At 41.4% G+C, this 13252-nt stretch overlaps 1 long non-coding RNA gene across 1 annotated transcript; it reads right to left on the reverse strand.

Moving 5' to 3' along the window:
* Positions 1-10783: 10783 nt before the first annotated feature.
* On the reverse strand, positions 10784-11792 carry LOC131002752 (uncharacterized). The gene is made up of 2 exons (XR_009094395.1): positions 11333-11792; positions 10784-11251 (listed from the first exon to the last, which is right to left on the reverse strand). It is a non-coding gene; the product is annotated as an uncharacterized LOC131002752 (long non-coding RNA).
* Positions 11793-13252: the final 1460 nt, after the last annotated feature.

Genomic DNA, 13252 nt, shown 5'->3' on the forward strand with positions numbered 1-13252 from the left:
AAGACGTGCGTACCACCACTCGATGTGAAAGGAAATAAGGCCTCAGCTTTCTTGCCGTGATCATGACCGCCAGAGCCGCCTTCTCGATCTCTGTGTAGTTGAGCTCAGGGCCCTGAATAATTCTGCTGACAAAATAGATAGGTCTCTGATGACTTCCTTCCTCTCTGATTAGCACAGAGCTGATTGACTCCTCCCCCATAGCTATGTATAAATACAACGTTTCTCCCGGGACCGGCTTGGTCAGGGTTGGGAGTTTCGCTAGGTATACTTTAAGATCCTCAAATGCTGCGCGGCATTCCTCTGTCCACAAAAACTTGGTTCCCTTCCTCAGTACTTTGAAAAACGGCATGCTCCGTTCTGCCGATCTCGATATAAACCTGCTTAGGGCAGTGATACGCCCGTTCAGAGTCTGCACCTCCTTGATTCCTCTAGGCGGTGTCATTTCCAAAATAGCTTTGACCTTGTCGGCGTTGACCTCAATCCCTGCTGGTGTGACTTTATACCCCAAGAATTTCCCTGTTGTGACCCCAAAAGTGCACTTTGCTGGGTTCAACATGAGTCTGTGATCCCTGACTACTGTGAAGATTTCTTCCAGATCCGACACATGGTCCTCTGCCCTGTTACTCCGTACGAGCATATCGTCTACGTATACTGAGATATTCTTAGCAAGCTGTTTTTTGAAAATTTTCTCCATCATCCGCTGATATGTGGCTCCTGCATTCTTCAGACCGAACGGCATACTCTTCCACCCATATACGCCACAACAGACGGCAAAGGCCGTTTTGGCGATGTCTCCCCTGTTCATCTTTACCTGATGATACCCTTGGTACGCATCCATCATGGATAATAAGGCACATCCTGAAGTGGAGTCCACCAATTGGTCAATCCTCGGCAGAGGATAGTGGTCCTTCGGACAAGCGGCGTTTAAATCTCGGAAGTCCACACACATCCTCCAGGTGTTTGTCTTCTTGGGTACCATCACTGCGTTTGAGATCCACTCTGGGTATTGCACTTCCACAATATGCCCAGCTTTCAATAGTTCATAGACCTGCTCTCTGATGGCAGCGTCCTTTTCAGCCCCAAAATTCCTTGTCCGTTGCTTTACTGGCTTGACCTTAGGGTCCACGTTGAGGCAATGCTCCGCCAACCCTCTATCGATTCCCTTCAAATCTGCGGTGCTGAAAGCGAACACATCCGCATTTCGCCGGAGACAACCAATGAGCTCTTCTCTGACTTGATCACTCATGGCCGATCCAATCTTAGTCTGGAAACCCTCTTTCCCTGGAAATAACTCTATCATATTGCAAACATCGCTAGTGGACACCAGCGCGGTTTTCTCTGTGGAGTCTCTGTCTTTTAATAAATCCGCCAACTCTTGGCGCTCCTCTGCTGGGGCATGCACCTCGCCCACTTTCCCCCTTTTCCGGGCATTCGCCCCCTCTGTCCATCTTTCCCTTTTCTGCCCTGCTGACTGTGTGAGCATTTGCACGTGGCATGCTTTTGATGTCGTCTGATCGCCACAAACTTCTCCCACTCTTCCACCCTCGATTGGAAACTTCATTTTTAGGTGAAACAAAGAGATAACCGCCTTGAACGCCGTCAAGGCGGGCCGGCCAAGTATGACATTGTACGAGGGTTTAGGCATATCCACCACTAAGAAACGTACCATCCTTGTTTTGTTGCCCGCCACTGTACTGCCAAGAATCAACGGCAACTCTACATACCCCAGGGGCATGACCATCTCTCCTCCAAACCCAAACAGAGGAGCATTTGTCGGCTCCACATGAGCGTTAATTCCCATATTTTGGAGACATTCCTTGTACAAGATGTTTACAGCGCTGCCCGAATCCACGAAAATACGGTGAATAATACAGCCGGCAATGTCCGCCGTGATGACCAGCGCATCATCATGCGGATACATTAATGTGCGTATATCCTCTGCTCCAAAAGTGATTGCCGGCTCCTCTGCCGCGCTGGTGACTTCCATGACCCTTTTAGGATAATACCCTGTTTTGACTGCTCTGACGACCTGCTTTTTAGCCCTATTTGATGTGGGCATCCCGTTTTCCCCACAAATCATGTGAACTTCCCTTCTATACGGGGGGGGGAGGAAGATTTTGTCTGTCTGCCCCTTCTCTGCGATTATCCTGGTTATCATCGAGCCTGCGATCTCTGTTGTTGTTCCCCTGCTCTCGTCGCTGATCCCGGTTATTTCTTTGATCCCTCTGATCTCGCTGATCTCTCTGATCCCGCTGATCCCTCTGATCAGTCCTCCTCTGACCTTCATTTCCCCTGTCAATGAAGTGGTCGAGACATCCCTGGCGCACCAATAACTCCAATTGGTGCTTAAGGTGTCCACAATATTTCGTGTAATGCCCGAAGGAATTGTGATATTCACACAACTTATTGTTAGGCCCTTCCTGTGGCGGCCCAGTCCGGTAGGTCCCCGGTGCCCTAAAGAACGGCTGATCCTTTATCAGATGAAAAATTTCTTCTTGTGGTTTAATCAAGGGCGTGTATTCGGTAAACCGCGTAACCTCATTTACAGTGCGCTGTTGTTGGGGCGGCATTCCTCCCTGGGGTGGGAGTACTCTCGGAGGTAACCCTCTGAATGGAGCCCTATCTTGATGTCTTTGTCTTTCGGGTGCTTCCTCAGCTTTCTTGACCCTGTGTTTCTCATTTTCCACCTTCCTCGCCATTTTGGCATCCTCCAATTGTAGATAACCCGGCAGCCTTGCCATGATGTCATCAAAATCCCTTGCTGGTCGAATTTGTAATTCGTCAAAAAAGATCCCTGGCCTGAGTCCTCTGACATAGGCGCAGTTTTTAATTTGCGATTCTGCCTCTGGCACCTCCAGAGCGGCAAGGTTAAACCTTGCTGTGTACTCCCGAAGCGTTTCTCCCTGCTCCTGCTTAATATCCATCAGCGAAAGGGCTGACTTCCCTACCCTCCGTGAACTCGCGAATTGACGCAAAAAACGAGTCTGTAATTCTTCGAAAGAGTGAATGGAATTTGGGGGCAGCGTCCCAAACCATAACTGAGCTGGTCCAGTAAGGGTAGTGGAGAAGATCCGGCATTTGATGCCCTCCGTGTACATGTGCAACGTAACCAACCCTTCAAACCGATTGAGGTGTACCTCCGGATCGGTAGTGCCATCGTAATCCAGTGAGATGGGCTTGTAGCTTCTAGGTAAGGCATCTGCCAAAATATCGTCTGAGAAAGGACTGCGGTTGTTGATCGGGTGGAACCTCGATGTCTTAGCTCTCTTGTCCCCCTTATGCCTCCCCTGTTCCCTCCTGTCCCTGGGTACTTCATGAGCGTGGCGCTTGTGGACTCTATATTCATGTCTGCCAGAGGAATACTCCGGCTCTCTTTCCTCTGACCTCTCTGTGTAGCGCGATTTTTCCGATCGATGGGACTTCTCCACCCGGTGCGATTTTCCTGACCTTTGTTCCCTGTCCTCCCTTCGGGATTTCTCCCTCAGTGATTCCTCCAGATCCTGGAGTTGATGTTTCAGCTGAGACACTTAGTTTTTTAGCCGAGCTTTCTCCCTCGGTCTCTCTTCTTCGAACACCAAGGAGACGGATTGACTATCAGACTCGTCAACCCTCTCCTTTCTCACAACACTGTTGAGTCTGATCCGACTCCCCTCTGGTCTTCTTTCCACTTCCCTGTCAGCCGGGTCCCCTTGCACTTCCAGAGGCATCGCAGCTTGTTTGCTGATTGCTAAAGTGTTTACCTCCTGAGCAGCGGGAGGTGGGGCCTCAGCGCCCTGCAGAGTAGCCGTTTCCACCAGTGGAGCTACAGTGGGAACAGTGGACAACATGGGAGTTCCTAGTGCCTGACGCACAGCGGAATAGTGAAGCAGCGCCATCATCTGTTCCATCGATCCAAACGTGATTTGTCCCGCTCCAGACGCGGGAGTTAAGCATGGCATGTCAGATCCTGGAGTCACCAGAGCAGATCTCTGGAGACTTGCATTCAACCCTGTCAACGGCGTGGCGGGGATAGCCTGAAACCCTGGTGGGGCAGTGAAGGTAGCATTGCCCTGTAGGCCAGGGAACAGCGAAGGTGGCACCTCAGTGGTGAGAGCAGCGGAGTCGAACTCCCTTTCTAAGTTGCGGTGAGCATCTGATGATCCCATGGTACCTACACATAAGCAAAGTGAGAAACCATTCTAACTACGAAAGAATAAACCCCTTATTACCGATTGGAGTCCCAATGTAAGAAATCCAATAAGAAATCCCGGCTTCCGGTGCAGAGACCGTTAAAAAATTCCCTTCCAAGTAATTCTACACTCGGGGAAATAAACCCAGAGTATAGATTGAGAAAGCAGAGCCCTCAATAAAACTTCAACAGACGCAAAATACCCAGAGATAAATACAAGCAGAGCTACCACCAGAAGATATGTTAGCACGATTGCATTGACATGATAAGAAAAGGAATTATGTAAGAGACGAAGCTAATAATTCGAAGATTAGTCAAGGAAAACATGGAGAATCATGAATAATCGTTTCCCATAAGTGAAGATCATTCACAAAACAACAATACGGATCTCACCATAACTAAGACAAAGTGTTTAATCATCATATTATTGAGGTAAAACTCTTGTATCAACGACAATAAATACTCTCGACATCGACGATTAACCACAAAAACCCACAGATCCGCAACAAAGAACTCCAATACATCAGGATCAGAGCATAACCTCCCAATTCAATCACCGAAATCGAAGATTAACCACGAAAATCACGGAAAACACCCATAAACCCCCTCCCTTAAACGAAAAACGTCTATAAACCCTCAGCACAGAGCCAACATAACAAAAACAGGGCATTAACTCCGATCCAACGATATAGAACGAAGATTTGTCGTCCAGGCAAAGGAAGTAACGGTAATTATCAAGCCTCAAACGAAGAAGACCCACAGATTTAACCACACGAGCCCAAGCACAACGAAGACTAACCATAGAAACCATGGAAACACTGATAAACATCCTTCTTAAATGAAAAATACCAGTAAATTAACAGTATCAGCCTCATCATAACGAAAACAAAACACTATTCCCCGATCCACCGATAAAACACGAGGATTAACCATAAAAACATGGAAAATACTGATAAGCACCATCCGCGAACAAAAAAACACTCACAGATCAACCACGCAAGCCCAATCATAACCAAAATGGAGTGCTAACTAACATCCTATCGCTGCAAACCCACAAATCCCCAATACAGAGCCCATCATTAAGCAAAAACAGAGCCAAAATTCCATAATTCACCGATAAAAACCGTTAGATCTACGAATAATCTCTCCATTCTCCAAAGGAAACTCACGTTTGCCCATAATTACCCCGATCCACAGTGAAGAAACGTAAATTTTCCCTAATTCATAATTTATAACCGTCGCCACCTTTTCCCCATGCACAAAAACACAATTGAACGTAGATCTCCCGAACTTGTAAGTAAATTTGCACGAAAACATAAAAACTGATCTACAATAACTTGAAACATCCGAATGATGGCGTAATTGGGACCTACGCATGCAAATCCGGCGACGATTCCGGATCTGCATACGCAGGGGGTGGAATTCTCACGCCTTAGCCCATTGTTTCCCACAGACGGCGCCAGTTGGTGTTTAATGAAACCAACACCTAAAACTATGGAGAAAAACCATGAACTATACCTAGTGTAATGACTGGAAGAAGACGGAGTAAAGAACAATCGGAAATCTTGCACGAAAGGAGAAAATATCAGTTGTATTTGAAAATATGAGATAGCGTAAAAAATAATACACGAGCTCGGGCCCTATTTATAGATTTACAAGCAGAGGGGTAAAATGGTAAAAACATCTTCGGTGCATGCGTCTTGTGTGACGGAAGGGTACAATGGTAATTCCGATAATACGCGGGAGACCTTCCCGCGCGTTTATTGGCTCCTCTGATGGAAATATCTTCTCTGGCGAAGGCGTTTTCTCTGGTGATGTTGACATCTCTGGCGCGGATGACTCCTCTGGAAAAGAGGGCTCCTCTGTCAGGAATGACTTCTCTGGTGCGGATGACTCCTCTGGTTAAGAGGGCTCCTCTGTCAAGAATGACTCCTCTGGTGTGGATGACTCCTCTGGCTAGAGTCATTCCTCTGATGGGTGAAATCCTTCTGGTAAAAATGGTTCTTCTGACCCATACGGTTCCTCTGATGAGAGTGATTCCCCTGATTTGTACTCTCTCCCTACTCTGCATATATTGCTCCTCACCAAGTTTGTAAAACAGAGTAGAGTTATTAATCTTCCTGACTATCAGTTGAGTTGTCAGTAAGATTAATAACTCAGCAGTGAAATTTAAACTTAATGCGAATAGCCTTTAGAAACGGGCTGTCACTTGTTAAATCCTTAGTTACTCTTTTCAGTTAGTTCAGTTCAGTTGAAAATTGTATAAGCACAAGCAAATGAATAACTGAAAGCAGATAAAGAACGTAAGGATTTTTACGTTGTTCGGAAACAACTTTCCTACTTCCACGGCCAGATGATTAGTCTGACAATCACTCTGGGCTAATGCTTAAATGTCACACCTCAATTCTTGAAGGAATAAATATAATCAAGGTGCGACTAATTCATAGAAATAAGACAAGGGAAAAACCTTGCTAAAACCCGAATAATAAGATATCAAGTCGGGTTAGGCCCCTTTGGATCACAAATTTTATTTCATGCTTTTGATAACCAACATTCGTTAGCATATAACTAGGAATTAAGAGTCTAAGTTCAATTAGGGATATTATTTGAAATATAACATGAAGGTCTTAACTTGGGGAAACAAAAGACGTATAAGAGTTATTGCTACAACGGAAGTCCAAATAGAAATTAAAACCTAGCCTCAGCTCCATCCCGTCAACACCGGCCAACTAACCAACCTGAAAACATTTGAAAGTATTTTTGGGCAAAGTACTAATGTACTCAGTGGGCAAGCATTTTCTGAAACATTTCATATTTTCATAAAGGCAGTTTATCCAATCATAATTGACATAACTTAGAAGGTTTTAAATTGAAATAACTTCTAAGCATGCTAAAATAATTTATTTTATTTGTGCGCACATGTCACACTCTCTTTCTGTTACTCGCTGTGATCCCGGACCTTTTAGCCACCGACAGATCTCTATCTCCTGCTTACTTGAACTGAGGGCGTAACCCAGACAAGTTTACTTTGACCTCGGGATGCTACTAAGGCAGGCCTCATATTTTTCATGCTCCGGAATATATCCAGCCGAGCACCCTTATAACGCCTCTGGTTAGTTCTCGATGGAGATCAACCCACCGAGTCAGCTAACAAGTGTACACAATTCTCAAACAACGTGTTAGGTCATAAGAGAACCTCAATTGATTAACTTTGCGAGCCTTAAACAGAGCAGAGTGCACATAAACATTTTATTAGATAAACAGTTTGCATTTCATTAAATAAACAGTTTGCATTTCATTGAAACATTTAGATCTTAATAACTCAATCATACTTTATACATTTGAAAAGTAAGCCCACCTGATTAGGCAAAGCCTGAAGATTCATAATCACATAAACTTGTCTTGGAAAAGCAGTGCTAATCCCCTTGGTCCACAAAGCCTACAAGAAATTATATCCTTAATAGGTCTCGTCAAACTAATCTTAAGTCATAGTGAAGGTTCTTAACATTCTATGATTCATCAAGCCGATTTTCAAAATTTAATAAATAAATAATTGAAAACTACGATTCTTCAGTCAATGACACCAACAATATCCTTACTCGATTTTGTTTAAATCATAAATAATTTTATTGCATAATGCAAATGCAATTTCATGTCATGCTTAAACATAGAATAAGTAATTATACTTAAAATATGCACATAATAATAATAATATAATATTATTATGCAAATCATCTCTTCTAAAAATAATTAATCAAACTTTATTATAAGTCTAATTAATAAATATTGGGCAACTTATTTAAAATAATTAAATCAAGGACTCAAATTTTTTTTTTCATAAAATTTCGTAGCCTAATAAACAAGGGCAACTCAAATTTAAATAAATGAGGGCCCAAACTATTAATACATTCAGCCAACTTTAATAAAAGACCCAGCCCACTTAAATATAAAGAAGGCCCAGACTGAATAAATCTTTGAGAAATAATTTATTGAAATTATAAAAATTCTTCAGGGTTTGCTAATTAAAAGCCCGTATAAATGCTAAAATATACAAATATATAATTTAAATAAATATGCCATGTATTCTAATTTAAATAACTAAAATTTACAAATACTTTTTGTAAATCATTTTTGTTGAAATTAAAATGAATTCATTTTCTTTTTCCAGCGTGAATTATCTTAACTTCTAAGTTCAAAATTACTCTAAACTTAGCTAAAAGGAATGGGGTATTACATTAAAGATGCACAGCAAACCCACCAATCCACTCTGAATTGGATTTCACACTTAGCACGCCCTGACACCGTCGTGTCCATTCAGCGAAGCTAAGGTCTTTGGAGATAGAACCCTTGGTCTAAACTCCTTCTTGGCTTTCTGGGTGCCAAGGTAACCGAACTGTTTAGTTTTCTGGTACTAAACAACAACCACTTGGCTTACCAGGTGCCAAGGGACCGAACAGTTTAGTTTACTGGTACTAAACAACAACCACTTGTCTTACTTGGTGCCAATGAACCATTTGTTTAGTTTCATGGTACTAAACAGCCATTGAGTTCGGTCTTAGTCTCGAACTTTATTACAATCTCTATTCTCTCAGTGAAGAAAAGGTTATGTAATAACCAACTAGGATAATTGAGAACATGCCCTCAAGTAATCATCACTAGGCTAAAGTTATATCGATTGATTGCCTAGATATTCTAAGGGAGTTCTTGTAATCAGTCATTCTGATTGTATGATCTCTTTTTGCTATCTTCTACGATTCAATGTTTGTGGAGATTAAGCTCGAACTGATCTTTCGATGTAGCTTTTACATTGATGATTGAATCGAGTTTTCTCTCTCTTGTTTCCCTCCACTCATTTCTTGGGGTGTCCTCTTGAGCTTTTTATAGGCAGTTATAAAGAATAGATCCGTTGGTGGAGATCTCTTCTTCGAATCCTGCCGTTGCGAGATAAAGTCTTAATCTGCTCACTGGTACGTCATAACGTATTGATAGGACCACAGTGAGATGTATTCTTCTATCTAACTTAAGTGAAGAATCAAGATCTCGGTAACTTATATGATCTTAATACTAATAAGATTTCAGATATATATGTTGATTCGTTTATCACTTTGATTTACTATGAGTGAGAGTTATATAGTAACTTGAGTACTCCGTATCTTGGGTGATAGCGGTTAATATATGATATTTGATTATCTGTATTAGTACTCGTATCCGATAGAGGTTAATGACATCCCCTTAAGGAGCTCAATAATGTTTATTGCGTTAAACCCTGCAGGTTGATTAAGTTCAGGCGCAATAATAAGGTTTGAGTGCTACTGCTTAAGGATTACAAAGAGATTAATTAATTTAAGCTGTCAGAGCTCTAATTAATTAATAGATGTCGGATATTTTAAATACGAGGATTTAATAAGTCTAAATACAAGCCCCGACTCAACACCGGCAATAAAGGGGTAAGTCAATATCGGTTCTCTAGTGGAATGAACTGATATTTATAAATTAATTATGGTCTGGGCTGACCATAGATAAATTAATTTATTTGAGGCCCATCTTTATTCCTTGTATCTGGTCCCTGGACTGGCCCAAAGTCTCCTAGCCCAAGTAGGGCTAGAAATCGTCCCTGCATAGAAACTGGCGCCCCCTCCCTTTGTTCTGTATTATAAAATACATCTGTCAGCTCTCAGGAAAAAACACACTGATAATTATTAGGGTTTTTGAGAGCTCAGGAGGCGCAAGAAACTGTAGGGAGATTTCTTGTCATATCCCAGTTTTTAATCACTGATTAAAGACTTAATAATTAGGGTTCGGCATCCATTAATAACAAAACTGATTTGATTTATCTGATGTGATTTAATTGTTATATATGTGTTTTGATGTGCTAAATTCTTATTATTATTTGAATCCGTTTGAGATTTAAAGGATTATTGAGTAGTCAATAATTATTATTTCGGATTATAACTGACTTAGCAAAGTCATGTTATTTAATTTATATACGATAGAAATAGTATTTCTATTATTTACTTGAAGTCGTAATTAATTTTCGACTTATAAAACGAGTTATAAAATATGTAATTTATAGAGAGTTATAACGAAGCTTCGTTATATGGGAACCCGAAATTAGTATTACAAATACAGAATAAGGATTTTATTCATCACATTCATCTAGCACCTACACATACTTTTCATTTCCACATCCATCTTACTCTTAAATAAATTGATGGTGTTGGAAACACTCATCATATGCCAACCATTCCACTAAATAAAGAGATTCTTTACACTTTCTCCAGATCAGCCCATTCCTTTTGCCGGCCATCTTCTACACCTTTAACATCTCAACATGCAACTTACTTTTATTTAACCAAAATCAGCAGCCAACATTCCTCCCATTCCTCCTTAGTTCTTCAATAGCCAAAGAAGAGATTGACTTCATTCAAAGCTCTTACAGTAAACCTCAAGTGATTCCAGCTAGACACCAAATACCAGCTACATCGAGGTTACTCTAAATTTCTCTTTATATTTTTTTCTAGTTATTTCTAAATCAAGCATCAAAGCAGAACAAATACACACATACGCATAATCACTATATTTTCCTAACTATTACGGTTAGGAGGTTCCAAAGAATTGATTTTGTTAAGAAAAGAAGAACAGAATAATACACACGCACACATGTTTATATATTTTCTAAACTATTACATTTACAAGGTTTGATTTTGCTAAGGAAATGATAAATGAATGATGAAAGAACAGATTTCTAAACAAAACCCTAGCTTTGCTATACTTGTGAATCTGGACTGAATTTGGGGGTTCTTGTACTCTGTCTTGTATGTGTGTCCGAGAACGGAGTGATGGGGGTGAGAGCAGCCGACGGCTGCTCATGGCCGGCGACGGCGCGGCGGTAACCGCCTAGCCTTTGTCCTGCCAAAAACGAGAGAGAAGAGGGTAGAGAGAGAATTGGTTAGGATTTCAGTTTAAAAAAAAATAAAAAAATAAAAAAAGAGAGAGAGAGAGACGGGAAAAAGGGGTAAGAGAAGAAGAGAGGGAAGGGAGGACTTATCTTTTTCCGGCAACCGGCGGCGGGTGGCTTCCGATCTGCCAAAGAGGGAGAGATTAGATTATAAAAAAAAGGGAAGGAGAGAAAGAGAAAAACTAAAGAAAGTTAGGGTTTTTTACCAGGGCAAACGTACGGCGATGGCGCGACGACGGCAGCTACACCGTTGTGATGTTCCAGATCGTCGGAAAAGAAGGAGCAGGCGGCGGCGCCCCGCGGTGGGGTGTTTGCTGTCCTGTTTCCGGCGGCGGTGCGGCTTATGCCGTGTCCGTGCACGTGTGAGTGTGTAACAGAGAGAGCGAGGCTAGATGAGGGAGATGAGGATGCGACCATTCGGCCGGAGGTGGAGCGCAGGCGGCGGCGGCGCACCACAGTGGTGGCGTCTGTTGCGCCTCGGTCGACAAAATGCGAGAGATAAAGGAAAACTGAGGGGGAGAGAAATATAGAGTCAGGGGGAAGAGAGATGCTGAGGGAGAGAGAGAAGCCGCGCCACTCACCGGCGGCGGTGGCGGCGCCGTTGAACGGCGGCAGGCAGGAGGCGAGAGGGAGCCGAGAGGATAGAGAGAGTGAGAGAGGCGTGAGTTGCTTGTCTGTGTTTTGTGTGTGGTGTGTGTGTTTTGTATATTTATATGTGTGTTATAGAATTAGGGTTTAAATTTTAGGATTTATTATTTAATTTGTGTGGGCCGAAAATTTTTACAAAAAAGAAAGAGAGTGGGCCGATTTTTATTTCTATGTGGGCCGATTTTATTTTAATTCTGTTGGGCTCTTTTTGTTCTTAATTGATGGGTTTTTATTTTAGTTGTGTGGACTAATTTTATTTAAATGCTTGGGCTATTGTTTTAAATATGGGCCTACGAATCTTGGCCTTATTTTTAAAAAAAAAATGTTTGAATTTACACTAAATTATTTAGTGAATTTAAATCTCTTGACTTAATTTTAATATTGAAAGTTGGGACTATTTATTTTAAATGAAGTCCGTTCTTTTATTTAAATTTATTGATGCACTTCAAAAGAAATATTTTGGGATTAATCCCTCATTTTTATAATATTTCAAGGCTTTATGAGTATGGATTTTAAATGGATAAAATATTTTATTTCATCTCAATGGGGTTTAAAATGTCTTATTCAAATTATATGTAATTGAATAATGAAATTTCTCATTTATTTACATAGTAAATAAATGGTGCATGATTTTATCTCTTATGTGAGCATGTGAATTTCTAAATGATATTATGTTTAAGGATGTTAATTTCTTTTATCTTGTTTGTTATGTGATTTACGTGAGGTCATGACTAGTCAAGATTCTATTGGTTTTCGATTGTCTTTAATGGAACGAATTATGGATGCTAGAACCCTAAAACATTAAAAGATACCCTAGGCACGTAGAATTAGACTTTGTCTTATGACAATTTCTTCACGGACTTATCGACTCTTCATTAATGAAGGTCCGGGTGACAGAAAGTGAAGCCGAAGAATAAGCGACTCCACGCCAGCTTTAAGAACGTTTAAGGTGGGCATTATTTTATTATTACGTATATAGAGATCCCCTGCGTGACGTAGGCCTCATATGCGAATATATATGCATGATATGTTTTGACTATTTATTCAGTTCTTATAAAATGCTTATATGTTCAATGCCCTTTATGAAAATGAAAATGTTATGAAAATGAAATGTTTATGAAATGATTGACAGCCAAAATGTTTATGTTTTTATATGTATCCTATCTGTGTTGGTTCGCCAACTTTAAAGGAAATCCAATTGGGATCCTATGCTAGACAAAGGTCGCTAGCTAGGGTTAACGTGTACACTCATGGAGACCGCGAGTTGCTTGCGACCGGTCTTGGCGTCCGTGGTAAGGAGGCCTCCTTCCCGGCGCGTGATAGAAAGGGCAGATATGGATCATATAGACTGAAAATGGGATGCATCCACCTTTATGAAAATGAACGAAATGTTTTAGTAAGCGCAGGTCATTTATGAAAACCCCTGTGTGTTACTGTTATGGCAGTTCAATTTATATATGTATGCATGTTGTATTTTC

The sequence above is a fragment of the Salvia miltiorrhiza genome, unplaced genomic scaffold, assembly GCF_028751815.1.
Source record: "Salvia miltiorrhiza cultivar Shanhuang (shh) unplaced genomic scaffold, IMPLAD_Smil_shh fragScaff_scaffold_178_2, whole genome shotgun sequence".
Classification (NCBI taxonomy): domain Eukaryota; kingdom Viridiplantae; phylum Streptophyta; class Magnoliopsida; order Lamiales; family Lamiaceae; genus Salvia; species Salvia miltiorrhiza.